Source organism: Pteropus medius, unplaced genomic scaffold (assembly GCF_902729225.1).
Source record: "Pteropus medius unplaced genomic scaffold, Ma_sr-lr_union100, whole genome shotgun sequence".
Classification (NCBI taxonomy): Eukaryota; Metazoa; Chordata; class Mammalia; order Chiroptera; family Pteropodidae; genus Pteropus; species Pteropus medius.
The window spans coordinates 17,290,079-17,314,529 of record NW_024349799.1 but is presented as its reverse complement, the minus strand read 5'-3'; the positions used below and the strand labels follow the sequence as shown (position 1 = coordinate 17,314,529).

The 24,451-nt window shown below is 33.5% G+C and overlaps 1 protein-coding gene across 2 annotated transcripts in view; it reads left to right on the top strand.

Annotated features, from left to right (window-relative positions):
- UBE2G1 (ubiquitin conjugating enzyme E2 G1) overlaps nt 1-24,451 on the top strand; it is an 86,842-nt gene that overhangs the window by 27,927 nt on the left and 34,464 nt on the right. Inside the window, exons 1-2 of one of the 2 annotated variants that reach the window (XR_005658082.1) lie at nt 5,803-5,917; nt 8,182-8,297. The exons of the other annotated variant lie outside the window; for it this stretch is intronic. The gene's annotated coding sequence lies outside the window, so the exon portion shown is untranslated. Of the gene's footprint in view, nt 1-5,802; nt 5,918-8,181; nt 8,298-24,451 lie in introns of those variants that run through there. 2 annotated transcript variants of the gene reach the window in all.

Below are 24,451 nucleotides of genomic sequence, written 5' to 3'. Positions count from 1 at the left end.
CTCCAAGTCTATTCTCGGCCAGATTATACTATGTTAATTACTGTAATTTTAGAAAGTTTTTCATTCATACATCATATTTTATCCTGAGCAAATAAATTTTTTAAAAAGTCAGTTCTAAAGGGCTTGTAACAAACAGCTGCCTTTGTCCCTTCTCACTTGGGAAGTCCAAGTACCAATTTTGAGATTTTGATTTTTTAAAAAAATCAACTTTTTTATCTGGAAGCTTTTGAGATTTGGTGTTCTGAAATATTATTTTGATGTGTGTTAGTGTGAGCCTTTCCATTAATGTCTTAGGCATTTTGAATGCCCTATTATAAATTTATGTGTTGCAGTTCTGGGAAAATAATGTGTATGTATGTGTGTATGTGTTTGTATTCATCCCCTTTTCTGTTTTCTGTTATCTCTTTCTGGAATTTATGTTAATGGGGTGTTAGACTTATTGATTAGTGTGAGAAGCTTAAAGTGAGTGAGCAGTGGGAAGAGAAATAGGAGATGAAGTCAAACAGCTATAGGGGGAGGTGGTGCCAGGTCCTTTGGGGCCTTGTGGGCGATTATAAGGACTTGGGCTCTCACTCTAAGGGAGGTGTGGAGGGTCAGGGACGGTTTTCAGCAGAGGAAAGATGTGATCTGACGATTATTTTAATAGGATCACTCCTTGAAACAAAAACTGCAACTCTCAGCCTTAGTGAACAAAATATAGGATTATTTGAAGATGTAGTTAGAATAGTAGTTAGAATGTACTTTTCAGCAGGTAGAAAAATTTGTCCCTGAATACTTAAAATTCAAATGATATAACAGATATACTTTTTTGATCAAGCTAAAGATATTTTTCTTTTTGTATTTTTTTCTCATTTATTAAATTTAATTTTTTAAAATTTAGTTTCAAGTATACAGTACATTGGTTAGACATCTATATAGTTCGTAAAACAGTCCCCCCAATTGCTCCCTCCCTCCCCTGACCCTCCACCTAGCTAACATATTAATGCTAACTGCATTCCCTGTGCCGTGCTCCCCATCCCCTATGCCGTGCTCCCCATCCCCATGACCATTTATCAGCTATTAATTTGTATTTCTTTAGCCCTTCTTCACCCATTCTCCCAGCCTCCCAAATCCCCCTCCCTCTGTCCAATACCAAATTGCTCACTATATTTGTGAGTCTGTTTTTGATTAGTTCTTTTTATTCTTTAGATTCCACATGTACGTGAAATCATATAGTGTTTCTCTGTCTGACTTAAATGTCTTCTAGGTCTATCAAAGCAATATCTTTTTTCATCTCCTTCCTTTTCATATGTAGGGGGTCTTGTTTTCTTATCCTTTCAGCCACTCTATCTTTTGGTTGGAGCACTTGATTCTTTTCCATTTAAGGTACTAATTGATAAGAATGTAGTTGTTACCATTCTTTATTTCTGTTTTTAATACATGTTTGTTTCTTCTTTTAAAGAAGTCCCTCCAGCATTTCCTGTAATACTTGCTTGGTGGTGATAAATTCCTTTAGCTTATTTTTGTCTGAGAAGCTCTTTATCTTTCCTTCAACTCTAAATGATAGCTTTGCTGGATAAATTCTTGGTTGTAGATCCTGGGTCTTCATCCTGTCGAATATTTTGTGCCAAGCCTTTCTGTCCTGCATAGTTTCTTTTGAGAAATCATCTGCCAGTCTAATGCGTTTTCCCTTATATGTAATTCTTTGTTTTTCTCTTGCTGCTTTTATATTCTTTCTTTGTATTTAACCTTTGGCATTTCAATTATGATGTGTCTTGGTGTGGGCTCTTTGGATCCCTGATTTTTGAGATTCTCTGAGCATCCTGGGGTTTTATGTCCATTTCCTTCACCAGGTTAGGGAAGTTTTCCATCATTGTTTCTTCAAATAGCTGTTCAACATCTTGATTTTCTTCATTTACGCCGTTCAGACAGATATTTGGAGGCTTAATAGTGTCCCATATCCTCCTTAAATTATTTTTATAGTCTTAGCATCTTTTTGCTTGCCATTCTGATTGTGTGTCCTTGGCTTTCCAGTCCTCTAGATAGGGCATTTGATCCTTTTCTTTATTCACTTTGTTTATTCCATTTAATATATTTCTCATCTCAGATAATATGTTCTTCATTTCAGACTGGCTTCCTTTTTATAATTTTCATTTCCATTTTTATGTTTTTTATCTCTTTGTTGAAATTCTCACTGAATTTATCTACACTTCCCAAAAGATCATTGAGCATTTTTATAACCAGTGTTTTGAACTCTGCATCTGTTAGATTACTTGACTCCATTAAATATGGATCTCTGTTCTTTCATACGGCTTCTGTTTCTTTGTCTTCCCATTGTAGCTTCCTTTCCATGTCTATTTCTATGTACGAAGCAGAGCTCCTAAGTTTCCTGGTCTTATAAGTGTACATTTGTGAAGTAGGTGTCCAGTAGCACAGTCCTGAGAGGGTTCAGCTGCAGGCCATGTTTAGCCCAAGCCTCTGCCCCTCCAGGGCCACCTGTTAAAATTCAGCAAGCAATACACAGATGCTGTGCTTATAGTTTCCTCAAAAGGCCACACCAGAAACTGAGGCCAGCTGCCTCCAATGTGAATCTAGGCGCTGCTCAGCAAAGCACCTGATTTGCTGAGGATATACCTGGATGTGGTTTGGGTGGAACCATGATTTGGGGGGAGGTGGGGTTTTAGGGAATCCTCTGGGTGGAGCAAACTCTGTTATCCAGTTTGATGATGTCATGGCTATGGCAGCACTGTGTCCCCGCACTGTGAGTGGGGAGGGCTCAATGTGGGGAACAATGGATACTGCCGGCACTTCTGTACAGAGCGAGTCACGCCTTGGTCTTCACTCTGAAAATGTCTCCCTGTAAGTCTCTGGTGCCCCCTCCCTGTGCGCAGCCGAATTGGCACTGGTGATCAGAGCAAGCAGGTCCATCACCGCAAAAATCTGCTGGTGGACGCAGCCCCTTTAAAAGGCTTCTGCGGCTGCCTCCATCTCACTCAGCGGATGGAGATTGGGCAGCTCCATGTCCTTGCCTTTCCTACCTTCTGGCATTGCAGGGTGAGATTTCCTGGACTTCTGCCTAGTTGTATGGCTTGATCATCTAGAACCCAGGCAATTTTTCCTTACTGCTGCTCCTTATTACCGTCACCACTTTGATTTGGTCACCAGAGGGATGAACAGAGCCTCTATCACGACACCATTTTTTCTCCTTTTCTTTTTGTGTGTTTTAAGTAAATTTTTAAAGCAGTGTTTTATTTTTGAATAGCTTGTTTTAATTTCATCTACTGTATTTTTTGATTAATTAGTATTTACATGTAAGAAAGCTATTTAATTTATAATTGGCTGCTTAGTTTTTCCATCTGGTTTTGTTAGCTTCCCTTGTTATACAATAATTATATTCAGATCACTTTAAATATTTTTTAACCTGAGTACATTTCCTGGTTGTTCTAAAAGTGTTAAATATTTATCATTTATTATTATTAGTCATTTATTTAACTATTAATAGTGTTACATGCTTTCATTTTTATTTTTCTTTCCTCAAGGAACATCAGTTTTATGATTGTTCATCTTCATTTCCTTTCCTCCATAATAGTCGTCATGGTAGGCATCCTTGTTTTTCCTGTTACCTGACTTTAATGAGAATATTAGTTTTCACTTTGCTGGTTTAATATATTATTTGTGTATATAAAATCTTTAATAAATATACACACATACAACATACTGTATATTATCTGGAGTGTCTTTCTTAAAAATATTTGTATTATATCCATCTTTATTTTGTTGGAATTCTTTTTCCTTTTAATATCAAGAATGTATATTGCGTTTTAGGAAATTTTTCAGTGATAAAAATTAATGCCTTTTTTCCTTTAACTGTATGTAATACCAATTAGCTCAAAAGATTGATCCTCTCTTGAATTTGTAGAAGAGTGACATCTTTTAGATTTATTGTTGGGTTATGTTCACTAATATTTTATTTTAGAAAGGTCATATAGCATAGAGGTTAAGCGCCTAATCTCTGGAGCCTTAATGTGTTGAGTTCAAACCCCAGCCTCTTTGTTATCTAACTTCTCTGAGTCTGTTTCTTCAACTGTGAAATGGAGATAATAAGTAGTTGTCAGCTCATTGGCAATAAGTGGTAATCAGCAGTAGAAACTAGCACTAGGGTTGTGATGTACAGGTTGTTAAAACACTTGCCCTTTCCTTGGCTGTGACTCTTCCTCCTTGTAATCTAGCCACTAATGGGGTGATATGTAGCACAAAAAAGAGGGCCTTTAGGACTGTGCTCCAGCAGTTTAGTTGTGGCAACCTTCTGATAGCTTTGTGACTATTCTGTACCTGCTGTTAAATATTTTGACCTTCCAGCTCATCAGATTATTTTGAGAGTAAGTGAGTTGCTGTTAGAACCTTGCCTATCTGGACCTGTGTCTGGAATGTAGTAAATATAATTCTTGATTCATTGATAATATTTAGGCTGCAGATTTTCCTCTGAGTATAGTTTTATTTGTGTACTAAAGGCTTTTGTATAGGTAATTTTTATGATTATTATTTGCTAAATAGTCTGTAGTAATTTTGATTTCCATCTTTGAATGTAGTTTAGAGAGAGAGCATATATGGTCAAGCCTCCTCCACTGAGGGGCTTAGTTTAATTGGTTCATTGTCAGATTGTGGTCTCTTCTGTTTCTACTTTCTTAGATTTTGAGGTGTTATGAATTAAATAGATGATCAGTTTTTATAACTGTTCCACCCTTTGATCTCATCCCTTCATCTGTTCAGCTAGTTTATCATTTTGACTCTTTGATCTTTCAGGTCTGAAATGGTGATTATCTTATATTTTATTTCTGCCCAGGTTTCTTTAAAGTTTTGGCTCCAGGTGTGTGTGTGTGTGTGTGTGTGTGTGTGTGTGTGTGTGTGTGTGTGTGTATATGAGGTTTTGGAGTATATAGTTTTATGAACACTATATCTTCTTTATAGGTTGTACTCTCGATCATTATAAAAAGTGACCTTTCCCCCCTTTTTTTTCTTTTTGGCCACCTTTGGTGTCTTTTACTTTGAATTCAACTTGTTTTAAAAGTATTTATATTTGCCTGGTATATTTTTGTCTAATCTTTCATTTTTAATCTCTCAAAGTTTTTGTTTTAGGTTTGTCTTGGGTAGACCACGTGTAGTTGGATAAAGCTTAGTCTCTTTAGACCCAATCTGAGATGCTTTTAATCATTTACATTAATGTTGTATGTTTGGTTTTGCTTCTGTAATACTCTTTTTAATTACCTGTCTTTTTTCTTACTTTTATTTAAAACTACATGGTTTATTTTCTTCATTTGTTCTTTCTCTCTAGTTTTGGAAGTTACGTACTGTATTTCATTATGTTTGGGTTAGCATTGTTGTAAGATGTCTCACTGTTTTGACAACCAGTAATATGGCTAAGTGCTGCCAAAGAAACTATGGCATACCAATATGCATGCTGATTTTGATACTTAGATATGGAAAAAATGTATCTTACATGAAATATGGTATTTTATAGTTCTGTGGCTATAGTTATAAAGCTGTATGTAGCTTTAAAATATTTAAATCTGTTATGTTTACCAAATAGATTTTTTCTATTTGAGGAGTAATTGTTTGAATACTCTAGTCTCAGGGTTCTTGTATGTTTAAAAATGTCTGTTGGTGGCTTTCACTAGTGAAATGATATTTTGGCTGGTTATAGAATTTTTAGCTACATTACCTTCCCCATAATACCCAGTAGACATTATTCCATTTTCTTCTGGATCTAGGGTTACTCTAGAGAAGGCTGGGGTAAGCCTGACTTTTTTTTTCCCTTTGTAGGTGACCTACTTCTGCCTGGGTATTGGTAGAATTCTTTCTTTATCCTTGAAGTTCAGTAACTTCATCAGGATATATCTCGGTCTTGGTGTGATTCTCTATTACATTTTCCTGTTACATGGTAAGCCATTTCAATCTGTGATTCAGGAATATTTTCTTATATATCTTTTAATATGCTTTCATTTTTTTTTTCCTCAAGGAACATCAGTTTTATGATTGTTCATTTCCTTCTTTCATTTTATTTGTTTTTCTAAATATTTCCTTTTTTTCTGCTATGCTATATGTAATTTTCTCAAGATTATCTTTCATTTCATAAATTTGTTTTCATCAGTATTAGGTCTACTACTTTTTATACAGTGTAGTTTCATTTTGCCAGTGGCTTCAGTACTTCATTCAGTTTTAAGATATATATGTTTGTGAGCTGTCCTTTCAACTTATTTCCCTCTTTCTAAAAAGACTTTACCTCTTGTGGTAAAAACTGGCAAAACCACATTGTCTTTGAGATGGGTGAAAACCAGTTGCAGAGCAGCTAATATCAAAATTTATTCTCCAAGAACACAAAACAAGTGATTAGTAAAATCGTTTTATCAAGTCATGTTGTTGTTAAAGTCATAAAATATAGAAAAGCCATTATTCATTTACAGGGTAAAATACATTTCTTTTTATGGTTGAATAAGCTTCTTTGTACACAGTAGCAATCTGTTTTTGCCGTGTGTGCCTTTGTGTATGAGGAAGAAGCATTTGAAGACTTTATTCTTATTAATTATCAAAAATCTATTGAAGATTGTTTTCATTCAATGAGGTGTAATATAGACTAGAATGAAATTCATTTAAATCATGACTGACAAGAGGAAGAGGCTCTGTCATCCATGTATGCCACGATAAAAGACCTGTGTGAATTTTACCTGAATGCCAATTTGCTCTTTGTTTTATTCTGTAGAAATAAAGGTGATCAACAGCATGCTCTCTTGATCGCCATTCAGATTTGAAAGACATAGTGAAATTTATGAATGTGTATAAATTGTGGTTACTGAGAATGAGACTCATTGTGACTTACAAAAAAGTAAAAGACTTCTGCACTTTAAAGTATCTTAGCTGTCTAGGGAATAGGTTCTCCTATGTCTTTTTTAAATTTAAATGATAGCTGAGATACAAGTGTTCTGTTACTGTTCATGTTAACAAAGGTTATTTTAATTTTAATTGTTTTAGTAGACTCCCACATTTAGTATGACATAGTATGTCAGCAATATATTCAGTGTTGTGCATAACCTGAATTTACTACTCTTAAGTCTAATTCATAGCTTATCCTTATAATTAAAATGACCAGAATTTCCTAAGGGTTCTAAACTGTTGTGCTGATTGCCAATAATGTGCCATCTTCCTGAGATGATGTATGTTTTTAAATCGTTCCATTAATTTAGCAGATATTTACTGAGGGCCTTTTGCATGCCAGGGACTTTAACAGGTGCTGGGGCTATGTCAGTAAACAAACAAAAATCCATGACCTTTTAGAGCTTGCATTCTAGTGGGAGTGGGGGTGATAAACTAAATAGGAAGTCGTAAAGTGCTGGAGGAAGTAAAACAGGGAATAAAGTAGGGAGTGTGTAAGAGTAATAAAAAAGTTAGAGGATAAAATAGGGAGTATGAGGGTTCACCAAGCACAAAGGCCCTGAAGTGTGGATAGACTAGAATGTCGAAGGGAGATGAGGGAGAGCAGGTAGCTGAAGCCAAGTGTAGGAGGTAGCAAGCCGAAGGTTGAAGAGAGATACTAGTTAATTCTGATTAACTTTTGGGCCATCATATAAGCCATTACTGAGTGAAAACTCAAAGTCAATGAAGTAGTAACATCCTAATTCACATTATTACAAGATCACTCTGGCTGCTGGGTTGAGAATAGACACAGTAAGAAGGATATTTTACATAGTTCCCCAGTACACACAGTTAAATAAACATTTGCAACTGAAATGAAAGCTTCACCAATAATATATGTATTTTTTTATTACAAAAGAGAAATGCTTATGTTCCACTAGATCTATTTCCTGATAACACAACAGTTGAAAAACTGCTAAAAGGGATACAGCCTCTACCTTAGTGTGAAGGAAGTAAAACAGAGTGTTGTGTGTTAATGGAGAATAAAATATAAAATTAAAAGGAATAAAAATTGAAAATCAATAGTATACACACACTTAGCTTAAATCAAGCAATCGAATATCAGTTATACAAAAAGGCCTAGTAATGAATAGCCCCACACCCCAGAGGCAACTTTTAAAAAACCTGTTCAGATTTCCTGGGGCTTAACTCCATGTTTCTAAATAATATGCTTTTAGTGTTTATTTTTTGGTTTATCAACTTTAGACGTTCTCTGTTGACTTCTTGCTATGACAGATGTTTTCAGTCCCACTTCTCACTACTGACCTTCCTCGTACGACGGTCACTGAATTGGCGCCTCTCTGGGGTTCTGCCCAGAAGATTAGCCTTCCTCCTTCGCTGCAGCCCCCTCTGTGAGTATTCTGCTCTTCTGCTCCCTCCACTCTTCCTAATCAGTTCACATTCTTCCATCCATTGTTCATTTCAGAACTGTGAGCGATCCACCTAGTCTTTAGAAAAAAAATATTTTAAAAGTTAAAATATTTTAAAGTTATTTTAAATTTTCTTCAGAAATAGTTATTAGGAAGGTGAGGAGATGAACGCTTATGCTCATATTGACATCTTGAACTGGAAGATAGTTTAGAGATTTAGGCCAGAGTTTTCTGTTTTGTTTTTATAAATATGTATAATGTATGTTTTTTTTAAGAGTTAGATTTTTACAGTATTTTATCTTTTAAAGACAAAATATTTTTCATGTCATTAAATACTGTGTTTCAGAGTTTTCAGAATAGATGTATAGCATTCTTTCATATGCTGGTATCACATAATAGTCCCTAGATTTTGACTTAGGTTGTTTTTGAATTGTAAATAATTATAAATGATTTAAATTATAGCTAATGCTTCTGTGGATTTTTCTTATGAAAAATATTTACACATAATCTTTGGTTATGTCTGTTAGGTTAAATATGTAGGCGTGCTCATTGCTGAATCAAAGAAGAAAAACATTTTTTGAGGTTCTTTTTTTTTTCCTTAAGTTTTATTGGTATAATCGACATATATTACTATATAAGTTTAAGGTGTACAGCATAATGATGACTTACATATACTGCAAAATGATTATCTCAATATCAGTTAAAATCCGTCATCTTACATAGTTTCTGGAAAAACAAAAAAAGAAAAATACTTTTGTGATGAGAATTTTTAGGATCGAGTTTCTTAGCAGCTTTCAGGTATACCGGATAGCACTGTTATCTACGGTCATCACATTGTATACGTCATACCTCCAGCACTTAAGTTTGTACCTTTTTGAAGTTCTTAATAAACATCAGCAATTGCCTCTAGGAAGGTTGTGCCAATTTATATTTCCATTATCACTGTATTAAAATGACACTTTTTATTGTATCCTTAATACTATCATGGACTTCTAAAAATGTTCTATTCTGCTAGGTGAAAAGAATACACTTTTTAAAATTCTCAAGAAAATGGAGCACTTCTTGACATTTTTGAGTTGTGTGTATTTGTCCTAGTTGTTGTAAAAGTTTTTAAGAGCAGTTGTTTGTCTTTTAATTATTTAATGGCTATTTCAATGTATGGAAATTTTTTTTAGTTGTCTGATTAATTAGGTGTTTCTCCTTTTCCTCTAACACTTAGAATGTTTCCTATTCCCAAGATCAGATAAGACTATGAAAAATTTGAAGATAACTTTGAAATGGATGATGGAGGGAGAAACTTTTGACAACAGTTGCTTTAAGAAACAATTTGTCTTTTGGTTGTGTTGAGAAAATCCATCAGGATAATTTAAATTTTGGATCATTGCTGTTTCTAAATATGATCAATTGTGTTGTACTATAAAGGGTGTTAAATTATTAGACACTTCCATGAAAGTACTTTATAATGTGTAAAGTTTTTTTTAGGTATATGAGATGTTAGTACTAGTAATTCATTGCTCTGAGTAATCTGGCTAAACTAGTCTTTACACACATAAGACATGATACTTAAAAACTTTTCTTTTAATGAGTCATAGAATGTCACCAGGGAATTTGTTGCTGTTTGGCATAATTCCATTACGAACTTGTACTGGTGATAGTTTAGTTCTTTTTTGGAAAAATTAACTTACTTAATTTTGGACTAAGAATGTTACGGACATTTTAACCTTTTATAAGTAGCAAATATAAAAATATTTTACCTTTTTAAAAAGCTTATATGGCAGTGGACCAGGCATCATAGTAAAAAAAAGTTATATTGAGAAGAGAAATTGGTTTATGAATTGGCTACAAAATATAGATCAATATTGTATTGAAAGGATCCCTATTCTCAGTGGTCTTTGAAATCTTTAACCATTATAAAAATGTTTTGAATTTTCAATATATTAAATCTATAAACTCTAGAAATAAATTTATATTTATTAGAAGTTGATTAATTGTAGAGAGAGAAATCTGCCTCATTTCACCTGAACACAATTACTTATGGTTTTGATGTATTATTTTCTCCAATCTTTTTAATATGTATTTGTTTATATGCTTTGTAATTAATTATATGTGTTACTCAGTAATATAAACATTTTTCATTTTGCTAGACTGTTGTCTTCATTGTCATTTTTAATGTAGCACAAGAGCCTGTCAAATGGCAGGCATATAACTCATCTGGACTCTGCTGAAAAAGTTTTAGTTAAAATCCAATTTTTCATGTTGATGTTTAGGTTTCCTTTATAAATTTGAGTAAATATATACTTTCAGAGTTGTTTTATGGGTTATTGATACCTCAAGTAGATAAATTGTTCTATAGCAGAAGGGAGAGTAGGCATTGATGTAGAGGACTGAAACTGGAAGCAAAGAAGCAAGCATGGTAGTATCCTTTTATTTTGTTTGCCATCTTCTCTCTCAAGTAGTCAGGGTGCAAGGCAGAAAATTCAGACAAAAATTTTAGGCTTTATTGTATTTCTTGTTAATTCACTTGACATTTATTATGTCTATTAAACCACAAAGAAGAGCTTTTGGTATGCAAAAGGCACTAAAATGCTTTTGAGAAAAAATTTGGTATATCACTATTTTGAAGAGCATAAAATAGCAGCTGTACATTTGCTTTACTTTGCAAAAAGTATATCTAGGTTTTTTTGTTTGTTTGTTTGTTTGTTTTAAGATCAAGGCTAACTTATCTTCATGTTCAGAGTCTCAGCTGGGATAACCAGACTAGCCATTATTTTTCTAGTCAAGGCTTGAGTTCCCATTCTGTAAAATGATGGCTTGCAACTTGGAGGAATTTCCTACCCCCTTCAAACCTAGGAAGTCTGTGATCCATTTGGAGTTGTTTCTTAATTTATGTCTTTAACAGTGAGAATGATGATATTGGTTTATTTTCACACAGACTAAAGTGGGTCTTTCATCTAAGAGAAGCTCTACAGAAAATAAAGGAGAAAAACTTCCCACATAGGAAGGGAAGGGTAGGGCGGGGCAGATTTGTTTTCAACAGTCACTTTATAATAAGATAGGGATAGCAAGTGTCTCATTATGTGTTTGTTTGGCTGGAGTGGCTGCTGAGTACTGTATTGAGAAATTCTGAGTTCCATGATTGGTTATTAATGGTGCCTTCCTTGGGTGTGGGCAACATCAAAGGTTTGAGAGTGATTAAGAGCAGTGATGCCCTCAGTCTACACTTTAGGAGCTGTTGTACAAGGAGGTTGGAAGATGGTTGGCTTTCGTTTGATGAGCCCTACATTTATCTAATTTGTATGTTGGACTTTCTTTGTTGTGATAAAAACACATAACATAAAATTGACCATTTTAATCATTTTAAGTGTATAATTCAGTGACATTAAGTACATTCAGCTTGTACATCACCATCTATTTCTAGAAATTTTTCATTATCTCAAACTGAAACTCTACCCATTAAACAATTATTCCTTATCTTCCCTTCCCCCAGCCCTTAATAACTGCTGTTCTACTACTGTCTATGAATTTGATGATTCTAGGTACCTCATAAAAGAATCACACAGTATTTGTTTTTTTGTGTTTGTCTTGTTTCACTCACCACAGTGTTTCCAAGGATCACACATATTGTAGCATGTGTCAGGATTTCTTTTTAAAGGCTGAATCATATTCCATTGTATGTATATATTGTAGGTTATTTACCCATTTATCTGTCACTGAACACTTGTTTGGCTGTTGTATATACTGCTGTAAACATGGGTGTACAAGTATCTGTTTGAATCCCTGCTTTTAATTTTCTTGGGTGTGTACACAAAAGTGGAGTTGCTGGATCATATGATAATTCCATTTTTAAAGTTTTTTTGAGGTACTGCTATGTTGTCTTCTGTAGTGACTGCACCATTTAGCATTCCCACCAGAAATGCACAGGGGCTCCAATTTCTGTACATTCTTGTCAACATTTAGTTTTGTTTTTAGTTAAAAAAATAATAGCTATTCTAATGTGTGTGAAATGGTATCGTAGTTTTGATTTACCTTTCACCAATGAATAGTGATGTTGAGCATCTTTTCGTGTTCTTGTCGGCCACCTGTATATTTTCTTTGGAAAAATGTCTGTTCAAATCCTTTGCCCATTCTTGAATACGATATTTTTTCCTTAAGTTGTATGAGTTTTGTATATTATGGGTATTACTCCTGTATCAGATAGGTGGTTTGCAGATTTCTCCCATTCTGTGATTGCTTTTGATGCACAAGTTTTAAATTTTGATGGCCTAATTTATCCATTTTTTTCTTATGTTGCCTGTGTTTTGGTATCGTATCCAAGAAATCATTGTCAAACCTAATGTTATGAAGATTTTCCCTATTGTATTCTTCTAAGAATTTTATAGTTTTAGCTCTAAATGTAGGTCTTTGACCCATTTTGATTTGCATATTGTATAAATTAGGAGTCCAATTTCAGTTTTTGCATGTGGATGGATATCCAGTTTTCTCAGCACCATTTGTTGAAAAGACTGTTCTTTTCCCAATAAATAGCCTTGGCACTGTTGGTAAAAATCTTTTGACTATGTATGCAAGTGTTTGTTTCTGGGCTTTTTTCTATCTCATTGGTCTATATTTCTGTTTTTATGCCAGCACTAAGAACTATTTGCTTATTATGGCTTTGTAGTACGTTTTGAGATCAGAAAATGTGAGTATTCCAACTTTCTTCTGCAAAAAATGTTTTTGAGATTTTGATAGGGATATTATGGAATCTGTAGATCACTTTGGGTGGGCTTTTTGCATGTTTGAAGAAAAGACTGACTTGTTTAAAGGTCTTTTAAAAAATGTTTTTATTACTTTTCAGTCTTTTTCCAGTGTTTGTCTTTTTTACATTTATGCTCTGTTCACACATACAGAATAGTATCTGTGTGTGTGTGTGTGATACAGGCAGTATAAAACAGTTTAAAGAGTTGTTAAAGCAAGATATAATCACTACCCAGGTGAAGAAATGGCTGTGTGAAGTTTTAAAATCAGTGAACTAGAGAGCATGGATAATCAAATGGTTCTGTCAACTGAGATAAGCATATTACTCAGGATGCACTGGGGAGAAATATTATATTGGGTATGTGTTTATTCGCTAGGAGTGGTGATTGGAGCCCTGGGAACATAGGACAGTATGATTTCCTTGGGCCTGGTGGTATAGGTAGAATAGGGAACCTTGAGTGCTTAAGTTTGAAAACACTTTGTTCTAGAGACCAGTTAGAATCTAAATTTGTAGTCTTTTTGCCCAAGATTAAGAGTGAACGAGATTAAGAGTAATGTAGATAGGAAGCAGTGCCCCTTAAAGCTGAATCATAATATGATAAGAGTTGAAGCCATTTTGAAAGCCAGAGTAAGTCAGTCTGGTTGTTTCTAACTACTACTGTCAAACTCCAAACTCTTTACATAATTACAGTCAAGTGTGATTGTGCATCCAGTTGAATTGCCTAGATTTGTGTCATTTTGTCAAATTATAATGGTAGGCAGTTAATATTCTATAAATCAACAAATGGCTATATGAAATATGTGTTTAGCATGATTTTTACTTAAAAGTATATGGTTTTTATGTTGTAGCTCTCCCTCCCTCAAAGAAATGGCTCCATTGAGCATTTTACAGCTCATTATAGTTGAGTTGTAAGGATGACATAAATTAATTTATATAGCCAGAATGTAGTAAAATCAGTAATGTAAAGTACTAGGCAGCACAGATGAGAAAGTTAATTCACATTCCTAATTTGGGAAGGTTTTTAGGAAACTCCAAAATTTGAAGCAGCCCTTGATAGGCTTTGAACAAATGAAGATAAGGAGCTAGTTGAAGTGCGATTACTGGTTAAGAATAGAGGTTTGATATGAGTAAAAGGGGTAGGATATGATGTAAGAGTAGTTCAGCAGTTGTCAGCATGAGTACCACTGTGTGTTTTCAAGGGTGAGGAGGATGTGTAGTAAGAGGTAGGGGTGGAAAGGTTTATTTTGAAGTCACATCATAGAAGACCGTAAGTACTCTGTTAATGACCAAAATTATGTCTAAGAAAGATTAATTTCATTGCAGTTTGTAAGATAGATTGTTGGGGAAGACACTGGAAGTTGGGGCATCAGTTAAATGTAAGGGATGGGGAAGAGGGAACAATAGGTAATGATTGCCAGGTTTCACTATTGGGTGACTGAAGGAAATAAATGAGATAAAGTGGAAGAACAGGTTTGGGAGGGATGATGAGTTTAGATTGAGGTCTTGGTAAGACATCCACTGTTGGGAAATGGATTCTGAAGCTCATGAGAGGTAAATTTGGAAGTAATCTCTTATAGGTGGTAATATTTTTAAGTCTTTAGTGTGTGAAAGTACCTAGAGAAGGTTGTTGAGCAAATAGAAAAGGGCAGCTGATGAGATATTCTTGGAAGACATTGTTTGGAGAGCAGATGGAGGAAAATGAGCCATTCAAACACCGAGAAATGGTGTTCACAGAGGGAGGAAGAAACTAGGAATGAAAGTAGAGAGTCACCAAAGCTTAAAGGAGAGAAGTCTGAAGGGAAGGGAGAAATATAATTCATAAGCCCAGATTGTCTTCAGAGTGTCAGTGATTCTGGGAAATAGAGATGGAGCTAGATTTTAGAGGGTGAGTTTGTCTTAATAAATTTGGTTATGTACATTGAGAGAGTAAAGGATCAGAAAGGCTTTTTTTCTTTTTAATTGCGGTAAAATAAAATGTACCGTTTTAACCATTTTGAAGTCTACGATTTAGTGGCATTAAGCACATTCATATTGTTGTACGACCATCACTGTCATCCAGAAATGTGTTTGAGTAGGGAAAATGAAGAGGTAAAGTGTTGTTTAAATTTTTTTTTGGTTTGATGAGTTGTTTGACTATTGTTTTCCCCCTGTCTTTTTCAAAAAGTGGCTTGGCGGTGGCTTATGGGGATTCTTGGAATACCTAAATGTTTACATGCACTCCTATCTGAATGTTTTTTAAACTCCCACCTTCCGCCCTTGTGCCATATCCCTATCTTCTCTACTCTTATTTTTCTTTACAGAAGTATCACCACTTGACATATGTTTGTATCTTTCCCCACTAGAATGAAAGACCTTTAAGACTATTTTGTCTTAAGAGCAAAGAAAGCAAGGACTGTTTTGTTCATTGCTGTATGCTCAGTGTCTATCATGTACTTAAGTTTTCGATTAAATGAATAAATGAAAACAAATTGACATTAATTAGAAGTAAGCAAAAGGAAAAAGGATATAAAATATTTGTTAGAGTTAGATTATAATAAAGATATATAGCAAATAATTCTGTGTACTTACTACTGGTGTAAACTGGCTTTTAAGCTTTCCCTCAACCAAAGTATAGAGGCAGATTTAATCAGTTACACAACTCATGACATAAATAAGATACAAATAAAAATAAACTACGTGCTCTGAAGAATCCTGAGTTATTACTGAGATTAGAACATTTCTCCTGAATGTTTTTCCTCATAAAGAAGGTACTACATGAATATAATAAATAACATCCTCAAAAACAGTCTTACAGTAAATATAGAAGACATCCTTCAGTATGGGCGAAAAAGTTGGGATAGTTTTATCATATTGTAAGATTAAACCTAGACTGATAATGATAATAGCAGTGCTAAAAGTCGATGGATACTAGAGACATTTTGGAAGAAAGAAATGTCAGTGATAGATGAATTGATGGATCTTTACATTGAATGGACTAGAAGTAAATGAAAGGAATGACCAAAGATGAGAAATCTTGAACCTGCATGACTGATTCATAGTCAAGCTCTTGTCTTCTGGTTCTCTTCTCTTAAGCCTTATCACTTCCATAATTTTATTTGTATGTATGTGCTTCTTTAGGCCTTCTACATAGGCTCATCTGTATTTTCAAAGGTTATCCCATCTTCTTAGAAGCCATTTTTGCTTAATGTGGAGATTACTATAAGGTATAACATACTTTTCATTAAAGGTTATATTGCATACATGTCATTTCTGATTAGGCAACAGGGTTCTCTTCTTTTGTTAATGAAAAAGAAGCATATACAAAGTAAGTAAATCATTAAAATTTGAGAAACATAACCTGTTAGCACCAACTTAAGGAAAAGTTTGAGGAGGAGTTTAAGGCATGATGGGGAGATATACCAGACAATGAATTAGTAGCAATATATCACTACTATTTCCATATCACACCTGTTATTTTCCTCTCTGGAAGAACTCTTGGCTTGGAACTGGCATGGTCTGCTGTTCAGATTATTTTTTTCTCCCTATGCAAGAGAGGGATTGGGCCTACTTAGAGGAAATAGTGGAAGAACCAGAAATAAACACTGTATTTTAATATGCATTCTTGAGTTAGAACATCTTAACAGTAGTCCTCCCTTATATGTGGCGGGGATATGTTCCAGGACCCTCAGTGGATGCCTGAAACTGAGGATAGTACTGGACCCTATATATGCTATGTTTTTTTCCCAATATACACATACCTTTTCATTTAAAGGAAGCACTTTATGGCTCCTCTTTGGCATATCTAATTGCCAGCATTGCTACTCTTGTATATCGGGGCCATTATTAAGTAAAGTAAAGGTAACATGAATACAAGTACTGTGATACCATGACAGTCAATCTGATAACCAAGACAGCTACTAAGTGACTAATGAGTGGGGAGCGTATACAGCATGGGTACCCTGGACAAAGGGATGATTCGTGTCCTGGGCTGGAAGGGGCAAATTGGTGCAAGATTTCATCATGCTACTCAGAATGGCATGTAATTCAAAACTTATCAGTTGTTTATTTCTGGAATTTTCCATTTATATTTTCAGACCACTATTGACTATGGGTAACTGAAACCATGGAAAGCAAAACTGTGGATAAGGGAGGGACTACTGTATATTTACATTACCCATTTTTATTTTTTGCATTGCCTTTTTTTGTATTTCTTATGTGAATCCATTTACTAAATATAGATTAACACTCGGTCATATGTTAGTAATTTTTTCCTGTCATTCAAGTAGTTATATATTTCTGTAGACAAAACTGTCACTCTGACTTCTATGACTTTTAAATTCATGTCTTGCTTAGTCAAAGAATAAAAAAATTAAAACAATTATTTTGGAAAATTTTATATTATGCATAAATGTATAATGCGAATATAAATTTTGGACATATTCCCCTCTCCCTCAATGGACAATTCTATAAATTCCCAAAGAGTTTGTTTTTGTTCCATTGATCTGTTTATTCTGGTACTTAGACCACTTTGTTTTAATTACTTTTTTATCATAAAACTTGTAAAGCTTCTGTTTCATTTTGAGTCTCTTATAACCCTGGCATCAAAATCTGACAGCATAGAAAAACTTTAGACCAATCCCAGTATGGATGCCAACATGCTCAGTAAAATTTTAGCAAGTTGAAACCAGCAATATAGTAAATAACCAATTGGATTCTTTTTAGGATTGCTAAGATACTGTATTCCTATTACAACTAATACTGTATATTAATATATTAAAGAAGAACTAATACCATGGTTGTGGATCAATAATTACATGTATGTCGAAAAGGCATTTGAGAAAGGTCAGCTTCCATTTGTGCTTGACCTTTAAAAACAAACCAAACAACAACAAAGAACTAACTTAAAACCCTAGGGAAAGAATGGAACTGTTTTAATGTCCAAATAATAATTGTTGAAAATCAACAGTAGTTGTATGTATATTTACAATTCAGGAATAATAAAAGGATATATATCACTACTGTCGTTCATATATTTCGGTAATATCCTAGGCAATGCAGGAAAACAAAGCAAAAGTAAAACACAGGTAATAGAAACAAAGCAACTAAATAATATTCTACCAAACGATTATCTATTTTAAAAATCCAGAGAATCACTTGAAAGTTTGAAACAGTTAAGATATATATCTGACTATAATATTTAAAAATTGATTATTTAATAAATGAATTAAAAAGCTAAATCTTTAAAAACAGGTAAATGATAAGAAGATATGCTAGTTTATTGTAACTAGCATATAAAATAAAGCTCACTTCACAAATAAAGTAGCAGTAAGTTATATTTTTGCCTACCAGATTAGAATACAAGATATTTATAGCTGTAGTGAATTTAAAACAACTATAAATAGGGAATTTACTAATTAAAATTTAGCACATCTACAATGAAATGTTTTAAATTCTGAGATGTATTTTAACTCTATATAAACACTTTAGAAAAATTCTGCCTACCTGTTGTTCATTTATGAGGAAAACTGAAAGAACTTTATGCTTAGAGTGTGTGGAAGCACAAGATGGATATGACTGTCTTAACTTGGAAGGTTTTCAATGATAATTAAAATCTAAATTGACTAAGCTGGTCATTCAGATTGATAACACTAACATGCAGCTTTTAAGTTTTTAAAAATATTTTATCAGTCAATTAAAGACACACAGCAAGAGATTTTGACTTTTGCATGGCAGTGCCTCAGATTTTTATAATGTAATCACTGGCTGTTGACTTAAGTAAATAAATGATTGCCGTTTGGATGCTGTAAATATCAGATGCATTTGGCCTTAAATCCCGTACAGTTCTGTAACTTTTAGTTTAGAGTTTACCTAGGAAATGGGAGGAAGTAGGGAAGACAACGATAGGAAGGGGACATTACATAGTTTAATTAATGTTATCCTAGTCTTCATTTGATGGTATATGTTACTCCAATTTCTTTGTGAATTGTTGATCTTTTCAAAGCCAGTGGAATACAATTAAACTAAACCACTAGTTAGTACAGGAAATATTTTCTTTTGGTTTTGGATCCAGTTCCTTCCTAAGATTGCTTTAAGAACTACTTTCTAAATGGTCAGTGGCTATCTACCCCTAGCCTTAGCACTTCTTCCTTTTTTATTTTCTAGGGTTAAATTCAGTTTTTTCATGTATTGCTTTAGGGATCTGCTCTTCCCCTCAGTTGGAAATAGTTTACAGGTTTGACTATCTGTCAGATATTTTATTTGGGCATTGTGTAATATTTGTCTTCAGTCTTTATCATAGCCATAGATCCATTGGAAAGCTAGTAGAGACTTTAAAATGTGCGTACACACACAATTCTTATTTTATCAATATCTTTTAAAAGAATTGAACATCAATACATTCTTTCTCTTTACCTAAAATAAGCTTTTCTAGTTATAAAATCAAGTATTGTAGAAAATTTGGAGAAATTTAGGAAGTTTAATTTTTAATTATTTGGGATTCTTTCTTTTGAGGTGCTCTATGCTTATTTAGAAATTTATGTATGCATACAACAAATGAAAGAATGGGACTGTCAATATGGATTATTTTAGTTTTTTCGTTGATTTTAGGATGAATTAAACAATTTATAAGGAAATGCTATTACAGGAAGGTCTGAAACCAAAGCCAAGATTCAGTGCTGTAATAGAAAGAAGCAGCAAATTTAGAATTGAATGACCCGCTTTCAAGTCCAAGATATACCTAACTTTCAAATCTTGGTGAAAAGGGCGATTTAATAGAACACCCTGGAACAACTGGTTAATAATAGTGGGGGTAGGTGGATGGGAGGTAGATTTATATCTTGCATAAATTATAAAATGTGCCATAGGTGCAAGTACTAGGTCAGACACTGCACATGCATAAATGTATTCCTCCAACAGAACTTATGAAGTATACAGTTATCTTTGTTTTACAGATGAGGAACCAGACTATGGCCAAGCAATTGGCCAATAGTTGAAATAAAAAGATAAGATTATTAATAGAAAGCAATCAAAAAAGTTTTTATCTGTGCTTGAGGGAGTGAGGCTTTTCTATGCGTGACAAGCCATGAACCATGAAGATTGTTTTTTTTTAACTGATTTTACTTCAATGTTTAGTGAAAAATGAGAATTTAAAAAGATAATCAAGAACATTTTAAAACAAAAATGGCAGTTATAAAGAGCCTCAGTGCTTAAAGAGCTCACCCAAATTAATTAGAAAAAGGTGAATCACTTTATGTAAAAATGGGCAAAAGATATAAATAGGTTAATTTATGTAAGAAATAGATAGAAATTGTCAGTGGAAAAAGGAATAATACCCAATGTTAGCAATGCTGTAGAGAAATAGAAACCCACAGTGTTTCTGGGAATATAAATTGAAATAAACTTTTTGTGGATGATGTGCATGTTTCTTTGACTTACAGAAGTTTGAATTCTAGGTATACTTTTACAAATATACAAGGACAGTACAAAGATGTTTTATGGAGTATTATTTATAGTTGGAAAAAAAGTGGGCAGAGGAACCAGGTGTTAATAGTGGTTATTTTTGAAGGATGAGATAGTGTTACTGATTGTTTTATTTTCCTGTTATTTTATAATAAATGACTTTTATAATTAAAAAAAGTAAAGAAAGCTGAAACAGCTTAGTAATAACCATCTCCTACATTTGATGAATATCATTCCAGATAACTTTTAATACAAATATGCATGTAGAAATATGGAGTTATAATTTGTATGCCATTTATAAATTTTAAATTTGTTGCATTTGACTGGAAAAAAAAAACCCCACAAGGTACTATTGAAAACATGATGGAACTGCAGATAGATGTTTGTTACTACAAGAAAAAATTAATTCCTAAAGTTGAGAGAAGAGAATTATAAAAACCTCTAAATAGTTTTGAGTCTCTTCTAGCAGAGAACCCACTGACGTATTGATAACTAGGATGAGGGAATAAACACATACATTTATTCCTTCTTCTTTCTCCTCCCTTCTCCTAATTATATATGTGTGTATACATATGTGTGTGTATATGTGGGTAATATATATATTTTGGTAGTCCTATTTTTACATTATTCAATTTATATTTTTAAAAGCTTTTAACCATTCATGGTTGTTTTAATTTTATGCATTTAAATAATTAGTAAGTACACTGGTTTTTTCACTTCATTTTTTCTAATATAAAATTCTTTATTTTTATTTCCCTGCAGTTATTTCAAAAAGTGCCACTTACTCGGTCTTTAACTTTGTAATACTTGTAAATGCTTATTGCCATCATATTTCGACCTCTTTTTAGGTTTCACATTCTCTGTATCACACTTTTTCTCAGAATTCTTTAGTATTCATTCACTGTTAGCTATATTGAGTGCTGTGGAGTAATCTAAGGCTAACTCGATTATAGGTATGGCCCACTAATATTTGATTTGCTTTTTTTCTGCCTAGATGCACATGATTTTATCTGTCTTTAAAGCTCATTGCCTCTCCTTTGACAGATGTTTTGGTATTGTTTATTTTATACCATTTTTTTTCCTGGGTTGTAGAGTATGTTTTTAACCTGCATACTTAGTTATTTATTTTACAGGAGTGTTTCATATATTTTATTTATGACATTTTTATATTCTAATCTCTTCAATACCAATTGAACTTATATAAATCTCCTTTGTTATCTCTACTCTGTTCAACTGTATGCTTGACTATGATTTGTTTTTAGTTTTGTTTTTTTTTTCAAAAAGTTTGTTCATTTCTAATGTAACAGTAATTCTTATCTTTGTTTTTTATTTTCATTTCTTTTCTAATTCTTCTAGCTTGCCTTTAAGGCCTCGGTTGCTTTATAATTTCTTCTTTCAAGTATTTAAAAAGGAGAGATCATATTTCGGTGTTTTCTAAGTCTTTCTGGTTCCTATATGTATTATTAGGTGATTGAAGAGAATTTGAAATGAATTGGAATAGATTTAAGAATCTCCTCATTATGCTAAGAGAAGTTTCATTGTGAGGCCTATTCACGAAATAGATGATAACAAGGGATGGTAAGGAGATAAAAAGTAAACTTTGAGAAGCTGAAACCGTGGAGGTGAATACAAAGGAAGACAAACTCTACATATTGATATGTGAAGTTAGAGTAACTTAACTAGTTTAATTGTGCAAAAACAAGTAGGTGAGGAGATACCTGTTAGATAGTAAATAAAAAACTGGTTTTTGAAAATTTATATACAGAAACCTTAATTTGAGCAATACTTAAAATCAGAATGAAATAAAGTGGTTCATGATTCTCACCCTCGGATGGTGGCAGGGATGGACTCCCTATTCACCCAGTGCCATCCCTGCTGAGAACCACTTGTATCCCCTGTGTGATATGGTGGAGGGTAAAAGGAAAGTTGAGAACGACTGCCATAAAAGTATTAGAGGGGAAATTGACTAGAGATAGACTGAGAATGTAAGCTTAAAAATATGACTCTTTACAGAAAAAGGTACTCAGTTGTGACAAGATTTGGACTAGAATAAATTAGACAAAAAAGGAAGTTTGACTCTTAACCAAATTTATGGAGGGGTTAGGGCAAGAGTGATACCAAGTGTAAGAAACTAGAATTCTGCGTTAAGATCTTCTTGTTGCTTTCTTTTGCTTTTTTAACTCTATTTTGGCTTTATTGCTCAAGATTTGAACTGTGGCTGTTGGCAGCTGTCAGGCTTTTAAAACACAGCTTCTCCGTGGATTGGGACTTCTTTTTTTCTTTAATTCCAATTTGAAAATCCTCTGGTACAAAATAGTCATAAGGTGATAAAGTACAGCATAGGTAGTATAGTCAGTATATTGTAATAACTGTGTATAGTGTCAGGTTGATACTAGACTATTTGGGGGCATTAATTCGTAAATTATACAGATGTCTAACCACTATGCAGTACACTTGAAACTAATATAAAATAATAGTGAATATCAACTGTAATTGAAAAGAAAAATCCTCCAGAAGATCTCATTCTCCTGGCTTGTGTCAGGTATTCATTCCCTCATTCTTACAGCCCAGAGGTTGGGGGCCTTGTTTAGCAGCTCCTGCTAGAAACAAATGAGTATGATGTTTGGGGGTGGGTAGTATTTCCCAAAAGATATAAGGTATGGCTTGTTCTTGAGATTCTAAAGGACACTGACTTTATTCCTTTCTTTTCACATCCTGTAGTCTAATGACCAATTTTAAAGGAAGAAAATAGACAACATTTATTGTACTCTAAGATGGAGACTCTTTCGCATATACAATATTTCTCACCTGTCTTCCAAACATAACCACGGGTTTTACTATACTTAATTGATGAGGAAATGAGACTCAGTAAAAGACTTGTTTAAGATGATAGAGCTAGTGAGAGTTGACATTAAAGTTTACTAGAAATATGTAAAGATGATTAAATTGATTCATCTTAAGATCGACAGAAGAAATATAAATAAATCTTTGCAGTTGTTTGCTGATACATGACTTTTTTCAATATTAATTAATTAATGGAACCTTGCAGGTAAAGAATGTTTTCCCAGTTTAATTTTTGTGACTGGGTTTATAATGATTTATATGTTTTAAAGTAATATGGCAATTTATTTCTCTGACAGTAAGGTCAAAATTATTTTGACAACCCATCTCAATACTTAGGAGGAGTAATTAGATAGTATCTGAATAAAAGGTTCTATCTGTGATTTCAGAAGTTCAAAATGAAGCCAGTATAAAAATAATCACTTTATAGAAATGCACCTTACAGCCAGCTGTGTGTTATATAAATAAACTTGACAGCAATGCACATTCCCTGGAGCAGAAGACAAAACTACCTAGACACAAAGGAAAATCAGTGCTAGGCTATAAATACCAGTTTGTATTTGGCTTTTAGCTGTTCGACTTAGCCATTGGTCTTCGTAAAGCATATTTACAGTTAAAATAGCTTATTTTCTTTTTTGTGCGAGAGTTTTTTTTTTTTTTAATTGAAATTATTTAAATTTATTTTTCCTCCGTCTACCTCCCCCTTCCCCCCTCCTCTCTGGTAACCACTAGTCCATTATCCATGTCCATGAGTCTCTGTTTGTCCTGTTCATTTGTTGCTTTTAGGTTTATATCCCGTATATAAGTGATATCATGTGATTTTCAACTTTTTCTGTCCAAAATAGCTTATTTTTTTAATACTCAAGTATAAAATGACAGTATCTTGGTCTTTGAATATTATTCTGAGACCTGGTATTTTTGCCGAGGCTCAGTGAAGGTTTATTTTCATGTGATTTATATAAAAACATTATTTTAGACTACATTAAATTGCCTTTTTAGCATCGTTTTTTAAAACTTTTATTGAGGAAAATTTTAAACATAATAATACCAAAGTAGACTGATTGGTATAATGTATCCATGTACCCATCTAACCTCAGTAGTTACTAGGTCACAACCAATCTTG